This window comes from Lissotriton vulgaris, chromosome 3_1 (genome assembly GCF_964263255.1).
Source record: "Lissotriton vulgaris chromosome 3_1, aLisVul1.2, whole genome shotgun sequence".
Classification (NCBI taxonomy): domain Eukaryota; kingdom Metazoa; phylum Chordata; class Amphibia; order Caudata; family Salamandridae; genus Lissotriton; species Lissotriton vulgaris.
In genome coordinates, this window is record NC_141689.1 from 2,054,644,515 (window position 1) to 2,054,663,651 (window position 19,137).

Here is a 19,137-nt window from a genome sequence, read left to right on the forward strand (position 1 = left end):
TAGCGGTCTCTGCCTGTAGTGTGCCTGCTCGCCAGCGCCGCGGGGCCGTTTTCCTTTGCAGTGTGACTTCTCTGGGAACCGGTGGCTCTTCCGTTTGCAAAGGTCATTGTGCACCGCGATTCGTGTTTGTGCCTGTGAAGATTACTTTCTTAGTTTTGATGAAGTTTTATTTTGAGTTTAGCCACTTTAACCGTAATAAATTGTGTTTACTTGAGGAAAGCATTTTTAACGCACAATAAACGCCAGTGTGTTGCTGCCAGGCCATACATAGCACGTTAATAAATGTAGTTCACTTCGGGATTCTCCCCCCGAAAGGAAGGTCAGCACCAGACTCCACAGCACTGCATGTCCGGCCTCCTGTGTTAGGCTCATCAGGTGAGTTCTATTATTGGCTCAATGGAGGGAAACCGACTACATTTCCCAGCGTGCATTATGTTGTCCTTTAAAGCTTGGTTATAGAGAGGCTGTCCACTGTGAGTAAGGTGCCCATCCAGCTATAGAAATAAGCACTTCTATTATCAGGTGAACAACGAGTGTAAACTGCGGAAACTAACGTTTGGCTTTAAAGTGGAGCTATAAATCCGCGCCCTACGACTCGCTTTGATCCGAGTCCTTAGGTGTATAGATCCAGTACTGTACAGGGATGTGTGTGCGTGGGCAGTCTATAAGAGGAAACGACCCATCGTATTCTCTGGAATGACCACGCCCCCTCTCGGGTCTGTAGGCTGAAGCTGCTTACACTTAATGGTACCGCTCTTTATTGATTTGAATGCCTTACGAATGTGTACTGTGTATATATATATATGTATATATATATATATATATATATATATATATATATATATATATATATATATATATATATATACATTTATGTGTTATGCGGTGCTGGCAACAGTGGCTTGGGGGGAGGGAGACGTGTGTGTGAGGCATGTAGGTTGTACATTCGGTCGAGAATGGGGATTATTTCAGTTGTGTTTGAAGCAGTGACTGTGGGTGGTCCTACCCAGCCCTCTCCGCCTGTGTTTATTTTTTGATGCACGTGGCGCAGTGTGCGTGTACAGTGCGATATGTGATCCCCTCGCCTGTCATCGGAGATGTAATGTAATGTGACGGGTTATTTCTTGTTCGGACTTAACTAGTTTGCCCTTTCAAGCTTAAGTAACTTACTTAAATGTTCTCTCGTTTGGCTATGAAGTGGCTGTTCAGCCCTGCCAGTACATGCTATGCGCTGCCAAGTTTTGTTTAACCTTGGCTTGAAATAGGAGTGTTAACAAATATCTAGTTAATCATATTTTTCTGTTATCTAATGTCATTCGTGTGAGCTGATCCCACGAGCCTTGGCTTTTACCACGGATTGTCAAATGGAGTCTTATTATTGTGTCGCCTCTCTTAACATGAAATTGAAATTTAACAGTGAATTGATGAAATGTGTTAATTACGGACGTTCCCTGGTAGAGAGGAAGTTTTGTTGCCTTTTTAACATCCAATATCTCTGTGAGACACTTTTAAACATGCTTGAAGGCTTTTTATTAGGTCTTGCCTACAGATAGCTTTAGATGTTTTTTGTCTTAGACCTATTGTCTCTCATACATTGAAGTGTATACACTGTGCTTAGGGTCAGCCCTTTGCTCCTGGTTGGATAGCTTTGTCTACCTCGCCTCCTTACTATTTATTCAATGGCTTTCCTCCATATTCTTTTTTTACCCAGCCCTGAAGCATTTCTTATTTACAATCTTCGGATGGTATGATTTGTCTTTTTCCACTGCTTAATTTCAGGGACTTATTTTTTTGGCCTCTTCTACTAAATATTTCAAGCTGTCTGGTTTGCGAAATGCTTGTTTTTGCTTACTGATAACCTACATTGGGCTTGGAGCCTACTTATTGTTTACTATTGATTGTATCCTCGCTCTCGTATGCTTGTTTCTTATTAAATGGCTTGCCTTCCCCTTCCTGTGTTTGTTCCTCTCCTGGAGCATAGTCTCTCTACCATCTTTCCTGTTGTCTGACTTCTTTCATACCACTGCTCACATTTAGGAAACCACTTTTTTGTCTTATGCACTCCATGAGTGCATATGTTATATAGCTCTCTTGAATGTACTGATTCTCTTCCCCAAACACCTGTTGCCCTCCCCTTGCGTTCTCTGTAGCGATCTCCCTTTTGTGCAGCTCTTGCTTGTGTGCATATCCTACCTGTACTCTGTAACTCACTTCTTATGTGCTGTTATTCCCCTCTTCTCCCAACTTGGCTTTTTTTTATTTCACTCCCACTCCTCCTCACTCACTCCTCTGTCCAGTGCAGGTGTTTCAAGTTTATATTTTTTTCGTGTTTTTTTGAGGCAGTGGAAGTTTTTTGCTGTTGGGCGTATTGCTATATCAAAAGTACTTTCATACACATAATTTGTTTTTTTTATTTACTCATCAAAGTGGCTTCCACCATCTTAGATGAGTCATTTAAAAAAGCAAAAAAATGATGGCTGCATGTGCAAACCTACAGAATAATGCGACAGGTAACAGGTGCCATATCATTGCTCCTTTTTAGGCTGAAGTCTACCAGATAGCACATCTGTCTGTTTTGCTGAAGACTTTATGGGCACATTCTGAAATCATCCCTCGGAATGCATTCTGGCCATTGCTTACTTATCACTGACTTTGTGATTTATAACTCACAGTTGCTTGCTTTCTTTTTGCTGGGTTTGTTTTAGACTGTTAAACTTGAGTTAGCCCCTCCTGTGGAACCTACCTGTTTACTGTATTCTTCCACGAGCGCATGCTTTCTGTAAACAGGTCTTTAAATGTTCTTATCTTATCATATTTTTTTGTGCAATCAAAAACAGAGGTCAAATGCCAGGCTCCGCCTTCTGAGTCAGCTTGGTGTTTATTTTTCTTTCTCGGACTTCAAAGTGAGAGGATTTATCTGATAGTCTGTGAAAGGAAAGGCTTTTTTCAAGCACACAGCAAAATTAAATGTCTAAATTAACTGTGCAACTATTTCAGAATATATCCCTATTAGGACAGCACAAATAAATCACTCTTTTTGTAGTTCTCAAGTGTGTTGAAAATAAATATTTAATACGATCAAAAGAAATGAATACACTAGTTGATGCCCTTTCCACATGTTGTTTCTGCATTCTATAGTTCAACAGTAAAACTGCATGACTTTGCAAAGGTAAGTCATTTAATTTGAAAATGTGTTGTCTGTAATGACAATGTGCGTCCTCCACTCTGCTCCCCTCCTCTCTGCAAACTTTTAGCTATGCTAGACAGCAAGCATGCTGATGTACAACATGGCTTAAAACACATTAGCACATTGGCAAAGCTAATGGCTCTTGCATAGATAAGACCTATTGGCTCAGCCAGTGCTTGTTTTTTATTATTTATTTTTTTTTAAGCATACAGCATTGCCAAAGCCAATATTGTGTAAGTCAGAATTGCTTAGTTGTCCTGAGATACAATTGAAAGCTACTGATTTTTACCAGGCAACAACCCTGAGGAGCACAAAAACATGATGCAGACAAAAAATAACTGTAGATATGTGAAGATCTCAAGGCAACAAGAAGGTTCAAAGTTCTTAATTACCCCGTTTCCTCATCCATCTCTTCATGTGGGATGTTCTTCTTGTAACTTTATTTTAAGGTAACATCCCATTTTCCATCTACATTGTAGTTATTTTCTCTTAAGCAGACCTTCAGCTTGGTTGCTAATGGCAGACCCACGCCGTTGAGATATTTTGTTTTCACCACTTCCATAGCTTTCCTCCTTGACTCACGCTGTTGGCTTAATTTAGGGAAGAGTAGGATGTATGATTTGTGAAACCAGTGACTTCCCTACTCTCCGATATCAGTAGTATCCTTTCCCTCTTCCTGCACACTCAAATGAATCCTTCCAATCGTTCCTAAAGGCTTTTTGAGTTGTCTTCAGCCTCGACTCATCTCCAGGTGTACAGTAAATGAAGCGGGATCGCCCTGCATACCTAAGAACCTGAATTATTATAATTGGAAAATAAATACTGCTTCCTTTTGGTGTAATTTGAAAAACAAGACATTTTAAATCTTTAAAAAAAGATTTTTTTTTACCATGCACTTGTTAATCACGTTTACAAACTTTTAACGTACAGATTGATTTTGTACAATTGAACTTTAGTTAAATGTATTTTGTAACCGGTTTTAATTAACTACTTACAATAAAGGTTACCTACAACTTTAAAAAAATACAGTATAGGGAACTTGACGTTGTCCGAAAGGTTACTTTAAATTATTTTGTGTTACAAAAACATTCTGTAAACAACTACAGCAAAAACACGGCACTATTTACTTAAGTAGTCAATACATTTGTATATTTAGGCATCTTAGGTAAATGATTCATAGGTGTGGGGACAGCGCAACAATCAGGCTTGTCAAATATGCTTTTAGTGTTGAGAAAACGTCTTGAATGTGAACGAAAGATACCAATGATTTGAATAGCTGTCATTGAAGAATACAAATTGAAACCCTGTCTGAATATGAGGACTGTCTCATAAGATTCCTCTAAAGAGGAGGGACAGTCCAAGGGAAGAGTAATATCAACGCTTCGACACTATGGGAGTGTTTTTAAGGCTCTTCATCAGTACAGGTAAAAATACGTTTGTAGTGTAGAAACCCTTGCTCACTGAAACAGTGTATGCTCTACAGCTACATAATTTGAAGTAATCTCAGTGCGACAGCAGGACAAAATTGTAAAATCATGGGCAGGCAATAAAACCTTCAATCTTGTTTGGGGGCAAGCAAGCAATAACACTACAACTTTGCTTGGAGAGAGTAGAACTACAAGAAGCTCTACCCACCAGAGGAACCCATGAGTGATAACATGTCTCTCTTTAAGGAGAGCATGGAGATCACGGCCCCCAATGTTTCAATATCCTCATACTTTTGAGACTGTTCCCCCCCTCATAAAGGAAACTATTTCCATTTAAGCTCCTGTAGGACTGCCAGCACAGTGCCCCCCTCTACTAGCAAATTATTATTCTTCCCTCAACACTAATGCTCTACTACCTCATGGCCTGCTCTCCCACCTCAAGGCCTGCTCTCCCCACAGCATTGTTTAATTATCTCACCACTGCATCACCATCTATCATCACTACAAAAGTACCTCACAGTAGCACCATACACCATTACTATAAAACTCCTGCCAGTGTTTACACTGCCATCAGTAGTGGATTGGTAGCAAGTTATGGTTGCACAGCTTACCAGAGCTGGCAAATTTCAGCATTTTTCCCCCAGCAAAAATATCCATAATTTAACTTGGTGGTGTTGAGTATTAATACAATGCCAGTGAAAATGAATGTGGCCCAATAGCACTTTATTTGAAAAACACACACTAATAAGTGCAGATACATACATTTGTTCGCTGCAAAGTTGACATTTCACCTTTCTGCCACACTACAGTCTAAGTTACTTGAGAAAATAATGCTTGTCTGTACAAAGGAAACAATGGGGGTGTATTCAAGTCCTAGATAGTAGGATTTTATCTAATTGTACATATTTACCCCTTGTACTCTGATCAGGGTTAAGGGTAAAGGATGTGGAGAACCAGCTAGAGCAGCAGACTTTGACCCTGGGGAACTGGCTTAGAGTCTCGGGGAAGGCATCCTGTGATTCTGGGCAAATCACTTTATCTCCCAGTGCCTAACCAAAAATAACGAATGTGTCGATCTGTAAGGCAATTGGTGCTCACGTAAAGCGCACTGATAGCTTCATGTCGAGTTTGCACTATATAAAACAAAAAACAACTCATTTGTTTAGGACTAGTGGTCAAAAGAATGCAGCATGCCATAAACAATGCATGCAAATGTCCAAAGTCTGATATGGTATTTATTACCATTGTTTGGGGAGGGGAATAACGACCTAACTGTTGAATCATGGCCCTTCCGACACTCAAGAATAGTAATAAATGGTATAAATAAATTTGTAAAATATGTTGTATATATGGTCAGTATACAGGCTTGCTGCGCACACGCCTTCGGGTTGACCCCATTCAAAATTTATCCAAATGTAAGAAACAAAAGTAATTCTGTTGAAAGTATTAGTTTAATGCAGCCAATATCAAATTAAAAATGTAACTTTACAATGTTGAATCCAAAAATACAGAAAATGCTGTACATTAAAGAACATATAATTTTCTTGTGTCCAAATGCACAAAAACCACATTACTCAATCTGTTCCAGTGCATTTCAGGTATCACAGTGCCTTTCATCAACGACACCAACTAAAAGTGTTAAGGGAACATTCTTTGTTCCCTCTTAACAAAATAACAAGTTGGAAACGGAAATAGCCATGTTTAAATGAATGCTTAATCGCAGACTCAACTACTTTTTCCCCCCTCACTTTACCAGATTCATGTCCGGAGTCTGCAGTCGTTGGTTACAAAGACGTAAAACCCAAGAGTACCTTATTTTCCCCAATTTCTCATAAAGTATTAGACACGTTTGAAACTTTGGTGTGGTAAGATTTGTGTAAACTGAAGTTAAGCAAAAAGTCCAATTGAATTGATCTAAATTGGAATGGAACACATTAAAATCCTTAGCTGGAAATGACTAAATACATTTTCTCTCAGTCAGATAAGGGTGATGGATTGGTTATAGTGAATACATATTTTTATGAACCCAAAGCAGGGTCACATGTCAAAGATGAAAGCATTTTATATAAAATTGGAAGATTCTATGTAATCTTTCGAGAACACTCTGGATGTGATTTTTGAATAGGGCTAAGGAGTTGGAATGGATTACTGAAAACATTTTTTTTTTTTTACTACCCCATTTTCAAAAAGACAGTAACTGTATAGGCTACAAATAATTCACAAGAATCTGATTGACCCCCCCCCTTTTAGACCGAATATAGCGACATCCAGCTCTTTTCATGAACCCTTCGGAAAATACGTCAATTGCTTCTTTCAATCTGTTGCTCAGGCAATGAGGTAATATGTGAAAGATACGATTTCCAGCAGAGGAGCAACGTTTACGCTTGTATCGCGCTGATGAGAATGCTGACTGGGATCTGGAGATGTGGGGGTTCCGTCTGGAGAAACTGCAGACGGCTGGGCAACCAGGTGGGGACATGGATGCCCAGTCTCAGACAGGGAGCTCCAGGCGTACCCACAGGCGATGCCAAATAACCCTGTCCGATTAATTATCGCCAACTGAATGGAACAGACAGAAGTGTTTAAGAATACCTGGTTGACCTTTATGGATTAGGGTAGGATGGCTTGAGTGGTTGGAGGTTCCCCCCCTCTCAAAGGGGGCAGTGGTCTCCGTGAAAGCATGACATTAGTGGTGAGAACTGCAATAACTCTGGGTCATTGAATGATACGGATAGGGAGAGATGCTCTTTACACATCAATTTCCCATGAGGATGAAATTGAGGCCATTGAATGGGCTTTGTTGAGACTTGGAGATTTACAAGCGAACAAAGTTTTCCTATTAAGCTTTTACATTTTTGTATGTAGCGCAGCTACTTTGGCAAGGCAGTTTCATTCTTTAAAAAATGTCACATCAATGGGATTTGATGGGCCTTCCTGCTAATTTTTTATGGCTAAATTTGAATCCGATTTTATTTACAATATTGAAACCTGGAGACAACATTTGAGAATGTACCAGAGGTACATAGAGGATATCTTTATTTTATGGTACAAGCTTTATCAAAGCCTACAGGAGAACATTGTTGAACTGAATAGCAGAAATCCCCATATTCAGATTTCTCTCCCCATAGATAGTCAAGATCACCTTTCTAGATGTTAAGATATAGACGCGGGAAGTTCATTGCAAACACGTTTGATTTGAAAAAGTACGGACAGGAATAACATCCTGTTGTATTTCCACTGCTCTTAAAAACATGCATCTCATTCTCAATTTATGAGAATTAAAAGAAGAACATCTTAACAAAGTTCTTAGTACATTCTTTGCAAGAATATGTTGAGCGTTTTTCTAATCGATATTAACCTGAAACACTGATTAAAAGACTTGATAACTCGACTACAAATCAGAAATAGATCATCACTGCTAGAGCTACACTCGAAACAACCACAAACTAGATTCACATTTGTTTCAAAGTTTTCTACCACTTCGAGACAAATTAAGAATATAATTTCCAAAAAGGTGGAACATTTTACAAAGTGAAAAAGACTTTGAAGATCTTTTTTTGGAAAGGCCTTTGTTTGCCTACCAACAATCAAAAAGCTGTAAATACATTCTGAAACACCAGTAAACCAAGTCATGAGCTATGGGCAATAAATGCACATCTAGACGTGGTAAATTTCACTCATTGTAACATCATCATCGGTAACATTTGACTCATCCCGTTAGTTGCCAAGAAGTCTCTGTTAAACATTTGTCTATTTATAATGCTATCAAATGTATTTATTCTTTCAAGTCCCCTGGTGGCCTGTTATGCATAGGCACAACAACTTGGGAAATCAGAGTGAGAATAAGTAAACCTAAAAGTAATATTCGCCTGCATTTGAAATCCTCATTTGTTACCACCCATGGCTAGAAGTTAAACACAATGTCAGTCCGCTTTGGTTTCGGATTGTGAAAGTGGTGTAAATGTTCAAAGATATTGACAATAATAAATGGATGCTGCAGAGAAAAGCTTTCTGGATAAAAATGTTGCATACTGCAACCTTTCTACCTTTCTATCTCAATTACAGACTATATGGCATGCTTTTTACCGTGGTCTCGTATAGCCAGGAGAATTGTTTCTTGGTGCTTTGGTTGATGATATAAAGATTGTCGTGTTGGTGGATGATTGCTTTTGTTGTGTATATGTGTAATGTTATTATTTTAATTTGAATGGACATTCCTCCTTGCATAATTCTTTTGACATTTTTTTACATCCTTTTTGTTCATTTCGAGCATTTAACTTGTCCGGTATTTGTTTCCATGTTGGGACTTCCTGGGGGTTGCGAATTTACAATTTTTTTTCTCATGGATTGGGTTGGGATGAGCTGGTGTTAGATGTTTTTTGGGACATGGAAGTACTTCAACAATCTGTTGTTGGGGGCTACTGTGTTTTTTTCATCGAAGGGGAGCGTTTGGGGCATAATTTAGAGAATAAAACATTTCAGTTGTATACATTTATTTTGGCTGATTCTTTTATCAATGTTAACAATTTTTAGCTTCTTTTCCCGATGAAAGGCACTGTGATGCCTGAAATGCATTGGAACGGAGTGTGAGATGTGGTCTTTGCACGTTTTGACGCAAGTATATCAAAGTTTGTTCAATGGTCAACATTGATGGTTTTGTATTCTTGGATTCAACATTTGAAAGTTACAACTTTAAGTTTATATTGGCTGCATTAAACTTGTGCTTTCAACACAAGAACTTTAGTTTCTTAGATTTGGCTCACTTGTGGATGGGGTCATCCCCAAGGCTTGTGCACAGCAAGACTGTATACCGGTCAGATATACCGCATCTATTTTAGTTATGTACTACAGTGTTAATGAGCAGGGGACCATTGATGCTGCACCAGAATCATTGAAATAACTGTTTACCAGGACTCTTCGTTTTAATATGCAGTGCCCTCTGTAAATTACAACTTTTAGATAAATAGGTTTTTGTCCTGGCAATGAAATTAAGTGAGGCCCAATAACACATAATTTAGAGCAACTGTACTAATAAACACACATTCACGTATTTATTACTGAAGTACACAGGTAAGGTTCGAGTTTATTACCACAGTAAAGCAACATTTACATTAAGAGCATACTGATTACTGCCCTGCATATTGCATGTAACAATTTACCCAGAAAACAACCCTCCAGATAGCCAGGAAACTCCTGCAATGCATTATTAGCTTCTTGAACACATTCAACCCATTGATCCATGGTTTGGTTAAATGCCGTTTGTTAAAACAAATATTAGGAACTGCCAGGACATAAAGCTTGTATTCAATTGCTCAGAGTACACACAATGCTATTTATTACCATTGTTGTAGGAGGGTGGAGGCATTGTGACCCACACAAGCCTTCACCTTTCATTAGTCACGCCCCACACACTCAACCAATGGTACTAAACAGCACATTACAAACTGCACATCTACCTATACACTATGCATGGTGCTTTTAAATGCCCAAAATGCAGCATGTTTGCGACTTAATTAAAAACAGTGGCTTAAATGGACAGATACTCTCAGGCTTGAGAACTTGAACTTATTTTTATTTGGCAGGCAGATTACCTAGGCTTTAACCCCTTCGATGCTGATGACAGAACGGTTCCGTCATCAGCATCGGCTGAGCTGTGCTGATGACGGAACCGTTCCGTCATGACTCCGCCCGCGCAAGGCGGAGTCATGACGGAACCGTTCCGTCATGACTCCGCCCGCGCAAGGCGGAGTCATGACGGAACCGTTCCGTCATGACTCCGCCCGCGCAAGGCGGAGTCATGACGGAACCGTTCCGTCATGACTCCGCCCGCGCAAGGCGGAGTCAGCATGGGCGGGGAATTCGCGCCGCACGGATGCGGCTAAGCAAATTTGTGAGAGACGGTCAGTGTTTGCCTTTAGCATACAGGCACTCTTGGATAATGAGCACCTCTCTCCATGCATTTCGAACACTTTTTAAGAGCCTTCCTTAACCAAGAACACCAAATCCTTATTGTAGATGCTTTTTTTTTTTTTTTTGTTCAAATCTGTTTTTATTGTGAACACAGCGATAAGCCTACAACCCCGAGCGGGGCCGGCCGCGCAGAAAAAAGTCAGCAGGCATAGGCAACCAGGGGAGATGGAATCTTTAACACAGCGTACTGCCCACAACCCCCGAAGGGGGCCGGCTGCGTGATTTAGGGGGAAAGATCTCGCAAAAGGAGGCCATATGCTGATAATGTGTCGCTGTGCGGGGGAGGCGCGCATGGGAAAGGGAGTAATGGTGTCACATTTTCAAAGGTCCAACAGGGACCAAACTGTCCCAAAGAGGGGCGAAAGCCAGAGCGGCAAGTAGGAAAGAAGAAAAAGTCGGAAGAGGAGGAGCAAGGGCGAGGCGGAGAGGGGCCAGGAAGGAGTGTCCAAGGATGCCTATAGGGGGTCTATACGCAGGGTAGCACAGGGGGAAGCGATTAAGAGCCTAGTCTGCTTGGATCGGCAGGGAGGAGGGCGTCCTCGAACAACTGCAGTGCGCGGAGCCTGGGAGGCATTTGGCGGGCATAGGTAATGGAGCACAGGTGACGCACAAGAGGTTCCCACACCGCCTTGAAGCGCACCCCCCTCAGTTGTATCCGCGCCGTGAGCAGCTCCATGGTCAGGACCTGCCAGAGGCGCACGAACCAAGAAGCTATCGGCGGAGCCTCAGCCCGCTTCCAATACAAAGCAATGAGTTGCTTGGCAGCTCCTAGCATGTGGAGGGTGAGGATCCAGTCGCTGCGCGTGAGGGCTCGAAGTGTGGGGGTCGAATGCCCAGCAGGAGTGTGCAAACCTCCTCGGGGATGGGAAAACCCAACACCTTCTTAATGTGGCTGAGGACCTCCGATGCTTTTATTTTTAACTATTCCTTCACAGGTACTACACTTTTTTTTACTTTTTCTTTAAAGTTATCAATTTAGAAGATATTGCACACATAATAATTATAAATTTTTTGTAGTAAATCAGTGATTGCATAACATTTCTTTTTTTAATCTGTTTGCAGCGTTGGTACCTGCATGGTACCATGTTTGCCCCCTTGCTTTGTGGTCGTGTGTTTGTTAGAAATAGATCTAATTCCCTAACTTATTACTTGAATTATAGAACAATGTGCAATCATTAGGTGTTATGTCAGGGCTGTCTGTGTTATGCACTGCTACCCTGAACCCCGCCCACCAACACAGCAGGCAAAGCCTCAAAAGAATGGGCTCAGAACAATAGTGTTTTTAGGCTCTTTTTAAAGACAGCCGGGTCAGCAACCTTCCTAAGAGCAAGAGGAAGCTCATTCCAGGCTAGGCCAGCTTTACGGGTGAAAGAGCAGCCGCCTAACCTATGGCGCATAAAACGCGGGGTCTGGATAAGGAGTTGGTCCGAAGACCGCAGAGTCCTAGTAGGGGAATAAAAAGTGAAACGCTTCTGCAGATAGAGAGGGCCCAATCCATACAAGGCCCGTTGGACAATGACCAACATTTTAAATTTCAAACGGGCCTCAACAGGGAGCCAATGAAGGTGGCGGAGATGGACCCGCACGCTCTGCCTGGAAGAGAGCCCCATTAGAAGCCGAGCAGCCGCTTTTTGAACTTCCTGTAACTTTTTTATCAAATAGCCTGAGCAACCAACTAAAAGCGCGTTGGAATAATCCAACCGTGAAAGAATCAAAGCCCGGACTACTGTTTCTTTGGCCTCCATAGGCAGAAGGGGGAGGAATTTTCGCAGTGTTTTAAGTATACCAAAACAAGTCCCTGTGAGTTTTTTGACATACGTCGCAAAATTCAGATTTTCCTCAAACCACACCCCAAAGTTTTTTGCAAGGCCCTTGTCTGATTGAGGGGGCGGAAAGTCCGGAGGCCATAGTCTAGTTCTAAAGCCAGCAGGAAATGCCCCTAACAGGAGCACCTCCGACTTCTCCTCGTTGCACTTAAGCTGTGCGCTGGCCAGCCAGCGAAACACCGCAGAAAGACAACGCTGAACCATGATGAACAAATCCTCGCCCCTTCTCCAGGTGAACAATAACTGCGTGTCATCCGCATATGCCATCACCCTAGCCCCCAATGACTCCGCGAGGTAGACCAGGGGAGTCATAAAGATGTTAAACAAAAGGGGGCTAAGGGAAGAGCCCTGTGGGACACCAGTGGAGAGAGGGGAGGATGACTAGGAAAACGGAGGCAGCCAGACTTGCTGTGACCTGTGCTCCAAAAAGGATTGCAACCAACTCCACGCCGTACCCGTAATGCCGATCTCGGCCAATCGGTTAAGAAGGAGAGAGTGAGGGACCGTGTCGAAAGCCGCCGAGAGATCCAGCATTACCAAGGCTGCTCTCCCGCCGGCATCCAAACAGTCCCTGATAGCCTCTGCCACCTCCAACAAAGCCGACTCTGTGCTGTGAGCAGCCCGAAACCCCGATTGCGCAGGATGTAACGCGCCCGACTTCACCACATAGTTGGTTAGCTGCGAAGTGACCACCTTTTCGCAGACCTTGGCCAAACTAGGCAAAAGAGAAATAGGTCTGTAATTACCCGGAAGCGAGGGGTTGAGGGTGGGCTTCTTGAGTAAACGCAATAACAGGGCCTGCTTCCAAGCAAGCGGGACATATGCCTCGCGAAGCGACTGATTAATCAGATTATTAACTTCCGGGTTAATAGAGTCAGCTAGATCTGCCAACAACCGAGCCGCGCAAGGGTCGTGGGGGGAGCCAGATTTCAGAGCCCCGAGGATTTTGCGGGAGGCCAAGAGGTCGATGGGGCTAAAGGCAGAAAGAGAATAAACCAGGTCCTTTGCCACACCAGACCCCCCCCAAGGGCAGAGCAGGTGTCGCATTTTTCGGGAAGGAATCTTGAATATCCCTGATTTTCTCCCTGAAGCACGTAATCCTCCTGAGGCGGAAGCCGGGAGTTCTTGTTGTGTATTTTTTAAAATTTACTGTCACCTAATTTCGCTGTTTTAAAGGCACCCACTCGCTCATTAGGACCCCTGGACCTGTCCTCTGAGCATAGCGCACAGCCGAGTGAAGGCTGATTGCCGACCCAAACTTCCAAACATTTGCTGCCGCCATCGCCGGCGAGCCGCGTGACCACGCCCACTCTGAGGCCACGCCCACCGCCACCCGCATATAAGCGCTGAGCAAAAGCTCCGCAGGTCAGAAGCACGTAATCCTCCTGAGGCGGAAGCCGGGAGTTCTTGTTGTGTATTTTTTTAAATGTACTGTCACCTAATTTCGCTGTTTTAAAGGCACTCATTCGCTCATTAGGACCCCTGGACCTGTCCTCTGAGCATAGCGCACAGCCGAGTGAAGGCTGATTGCCGACCCAAACTTCCAAACATTTGCCGCCGCCATCGCCGGCGAGCCGCGTGACCACGCCCACTCTAAGGCCCCGCCCACTGCCACTCCAGCCTCTTGATAAACATGTGCTTTCACCGTACGCGCAGCGGACGGGCGCAGCGGGCGCGCCGTTTGCGTGCCGAAGGCGCGCCTAAGGCAAGCCCGTCTGCGCCCGTCATCGCCAAGACATCGCCTCTCGCCTGTCCCCCTGGTCAAATAACCAAGGAAGTATACCGGTATGACAGAAACGGCCTCCTCGCTCTAAACCCGGGAAAAAACTGCGAGAAGATATTGGGAAATGTTGGACAGACATAGCTACACTGCAAATCATGCCACTTCTCCACACCCAACCCCCGCTCCTCAAAGCATCTCTCAGGTGCATGCAATCTCACCCCTCTCACCATTCTACAACTCAATGTGAGATCACTACGCAAGCATCATCAAGAGATCAACACTCTTCTACTTGATGAGAACCCTGATATCCTTTTTATCTGTGAAACCTGGCTACATGATGATATGACCAGTGTCATCAATCTTGCGCTGCCAGAGAGCTATCATATGAAGTCGATTAATAGAGACTCCAGAAGAGGTGGCATCGCCGTCATTTATAGAAATCAATTCCTATGCTCCTTCATTAAAGAATCTATCTCAAACTGTGAAAGCGCTCGCTTTAAGATCACAGTGGGCCCTCATTTCTCGTTATCTGGCCTTTATATCTATCGGCCCCCTGGTCCCTCATCTAAATTCATAGAAGATCTCCTTAAAGCTGCAAGTTCCTTGGTGGTGAGCACGGCTAACTTTACGATACTGGGAGACTTGAGTCTCCATTTTGATAGGATTCAAGATGCCACTATTAAAAACCTCCTAGCCGACCTATCAGCCTTACAACTCTGCCCCCTGATCCAGGACGCCACCCATTTGGCTGGTCACATCCTAGACCCGGTTTTCTCCAACCTCCCGGAAACTATATTAGAGACACCCAAACCTATGGATTGGACGGATCACTACTTAGTCAAATTCACGACACTGATTAAGGAAGTGTTCAACAAAGCCGAACCTACCCGCCAACTCAAAAGAGCTTGGCACAAACTCTCAGCTAACGACCTACATACCACCTTAGGAGAATTCCACCAAGAAGCACAAACTAATATAAACACTGCATACGCTGCTTTCTGTGACTGGATTAATCAGGGACTAGACACCCTTATACCTCTTAAATGGGCTAAAGGACGCTGCTCTCCCTCTAACCCTTGGTATAATAACACCTTAAAAGACATGCACAAGGAATGTAAGGCAGCTGAAAGAGCATGGAGACGTGAATACAATGTCAAAGACAAATATGCCTACCGACTCAAACAAAAGCTCTATCACAAAGCTATCAGTTCCGCTAGAGCCACCTTCTATGCGGAAGAAATTAATTCCAGTGTTAACCCCTCCAAAGTTGGTTTTAAACTTGTGGATGAGTTGCAGAAAAATAAATCCTCTTCCTCCAACGCTATGTCAGCACAGCAATGTGAGGATCTTGCTCTCTTCTTTGTGAACAAAGTGCAAAACATCTACAAATCCTTTCCTAACCACTCTGTTATAGCTCCCAGCTCCTCTCCTCCCATTAATAAATTCACCAAGATGGAGCTTATACCTGAGATTTCTCATGAAGACTTAGCTGGACTATGCAGGAAGGTTAAATCTGGTTCCCCAGCAGACCCCATGAGACCGGTCCACTTTTTAGAATCCCTGGATTTCTTTCTACCTTACTTAGCATTCATATTAAATATGTCTTTTTCTTCGGCCAATGTCCCGACTGCTTGGAAGCAAGCACGGGTCTCTCCCATCATCAAAAAACCGACCCTCGATCCCACCAAACCAGAAAATTATAGACCCATTTCGCTGCTTCCCTGGATTTCCAAACTTGCAGAGGCTCACGTCAACACCCTCCTGTCCAAGCATATGGATCTAAACAACATCTTAGATCCATCCCAGAACGGGTTCAGACCAGGCCATAGCACCGAATCTGCTCTCCTAGCCACGTCAGAACATCTTCGGACGATACTTGATGCCGGTCAAAGTGCTGCGCTGATCCTATTAGATCTCAGCGCGGCCTTTGACACGGTATCGCATAACATCCTACTTCACCGTCTGAACATGGCAGGTATTTCGGACCGTGCATTGGACTGGTTCGATCCTTTTTGGAGGACAGGTCTTTTCAGGTCTCAGCCCCTCCTTTCCTCTCCCAGTCCCATTACATCGGACAGGGAGTACCCCAGGGCTCCGCACTCAGCCCATCCCTTTTTAACCTATATGTTCAGCCGCTTGCAGCAGTAGCCAGAGAATGGGGCCTCTCGCTGGTGTCATACGCTGATGACACTCAGCTAGCTATCACTCTTACCGAGGGCCCCCTCTATCTCTGCAGCGAGGTTCAGGGATGGGCTGGCTGCCGTAGCCCAATGGATGACGGATAATTGCCTGCAGCTCAATGCAGGCAAGACGGAGGTACTGCTCCTTGGAAAGAACACCAGCTACTGGAATCAACACTGGTGGCCTCTGTCGCTAGGCACCATTCCTCCTCCCTAATCCCTGGTCAAAAACCTAGGCGTTTGGATGGATTCATCACTCAATTTCCAAACCCACACAAAAAGAGTAGCGGCCACCTGTGTGGGCCTGATGAGGAGCCTTAATCCCATACTTGGCTTCTTTGATTCCAAGGTCCGTCAAACAATTATACAAGCCACAATTCTGTCCCGCCTAGACTACGCTAACGTGTTACTCCTGGGCGCCAACAAAGCTGAGATTGCACGCCTGCAGCGCATACAGAATACTGCTGCCAGAACCTTGGTTGAACTGCCCCGTAGGTGTTCGGCTAGAGCCACAATACGAAAACTGCATTGGCTGCCGATTGAGTCCCGCATCCAGTTTAAAGCTCTTGTCATGATCTTCAAAATTCTCAAAACTGGACGCCCAGAACTTCTCTGCCCTCTCCTTTCCCCTTATGTGCCACAGCGCAATCTGCGCTCTCTTGGCCAACATTTATTGACAGTTCCCCGCACAAAGTTAGCTCGCACAGGCGGACGCTCCTTTAGAGTTCTAGGAGCCAAACTCTGGAACAATCTGCCAGCAAACATTCGCTCTATGGAAAACCTGTTGGCCTTCCGGCGAGCTGTCAAAACCTTTCTTTTTCCCCCCCTTTAGGTCTCTGACTCCTGGCTCCCTCCCTCCTTGTGATGATTCTGTGGTTCTTTAGTGCCGGGACGCCCCTTTGCTGGGGCAGCTGTTGCGCTCTACCAAAATTTTAACTTAACTTAAAGTGGTTGGACAAAGTGTTCGCCCAAGTGACTGAGGGGGTAGCACCAGCCTCCTGTGCACAAGGAGCCACAAAACTCTGCACAATAGCAAAGATTTCCTTCGCATTATTATTCGCCCTATCAATGCGAGCAGCAAAATGGGAACTTTTTGCTGAGGAGATGGCTGTATAGTACACTTTCTGTTTGTCCCTAAGAGCCTGTTTGGCCAAAGGACAATAGCCACTGGCCCTCCAAATTCTCTCCAAGACCTTACAAGAGTGTTTGAGAACCCTCAACTCTGCGGTGAACCAAGGCTTGGAGGGGGTTTCTGTCCCCAACTTACAAGGGCCAGCGGCCGAAAGGCCCACAACGGCATCACTAATCCAGCTCGAAAACGTGGTAACATTATCCGATAAGGCGCCCCCAAGAGTCGGGCGCGAGACCACCAGCTTAGCGCTCAGAAGTGCAGCATCAATCTTCTTGGACTTCTGGGTGCGAAGGCAGACTGGTGGGCGTTCTTGCAAAGTCGTCCACGAAAAGAATACTGGAAAGTGGTCTGTCCAGGTGACCGGGAGGGGTTTTTGGACCAGGACCGAGAAGTTGGAACAAATGAGGTCCAAGGTATGGCCCCCCTTATGGGTGGGATCACTCACCCATTGGGAGAGCATAGCTAACTGGAGGATATCCCGAAAAGTGGCGGCGTCCGGCGACTCTGCTGAGTCTAGATGTAAATTGAGGTCGCCCAGCAAAAGGAATTTGGAAAACCGAAGGGCTCTCTCCGCTATGATGTCCCCGCAAGTGTCCAGAAAGACCCCTGCAGGGCCCGGAGGGCGATATAATAAAGAGCTGCCCAAGGTAAAATGGGGTGACAATTGCAGACTGAAGTCCAGAGCCTCACAGTCTACCCAATTATTCGATGCTTCCCCCTGAAGGACCCAGCAATCTCTGTACAATATGGCAACACCCCCCCCTCTCCCCAAAGGGCCGTCAAACCGGTGTATTTTATAGCCAGCTGGAGTGGCCAAAGTGACTGTCGGATTAGAGAAAGCATCTAACCAGATCTCCGTCACAAATAGGAGAACAAGGTCAGTATCCATAACCAGGTCGGCAATATCAACATGGTGCCGTTTGAGAGATCTGGAATTAATAAGACAGGCTTTAAAACTGCCCGTGAGGCAGGTATCGATACACCGTGCCTCCGACCGGAGCTGAATGGAGGGAAGAAAGCCGCAGTCAGGACAAGCCAGAACACTTACCGGGTCCGTGGTAAATATGGGATAGGAGGCGCAACATGGGCCTCGCAAGGACCTTAAAGCCGAGCTGGAGTACCGAATACGTGGACAAATGTGATGAGTGGGCTCCAAACCGGCAGCAAGGCTCGCCCTGCCTTGGCGCTGATGGGCGCAGACGGGCTTGCCTTAGGCGCGCCTTTGGCGCGCCAACGGCGCGCCCGCTGTGCGTACGGCCAAGGCACATTGGTCTTAATATGTTGTGTTGATCGGCTTTACAACGTACTTGTTACTTTTGGTCTTGGGGAGATATATCTTGAGGCCTCAAGTGCTCTTTATATAGTGAGTTCTCACTTGAATCAATTTTTTAACTGCTTTCATTCCCTTAGACATACCCTTCGTTTTTAGCAATGCTTCGATGATTACTGTTGAATTTTCCAGTGTTCATACATTTAGGCACACACTTAATGTGAATAATCCTTCATAATGCTATGGGGTACTAGAGAAATTCTGAATTCCTGTAATTTAAATTTGAAACCCCATCTCCAGAGTCTGCAGCTCTGGCCACTGTGCCTCATCCTCTCCCTGTCATTGCCTGGGACCTTAACAGTCAAAGAAAAATTAGGCCATGGCTAGTATAATTTTTTACCCACCTAAGACTAATTCACGAC

The 19,137-nt window shown here is 44.3% G+C and overlaps 1 protein-coding gene across 4 annotated transcripts in view; it reads left to right on the forward strand.

The window, feature by feature from the left end:
* The window catches only part of MTUS1 (microtubule associated scaffold protein 1), a 1,045,260-nt gene that overhangs the window by 232,836 nt on the left and 793,287 nt on the right, over positions 1–19,137 (forward strand). The window lies entirely within an intron of this gene.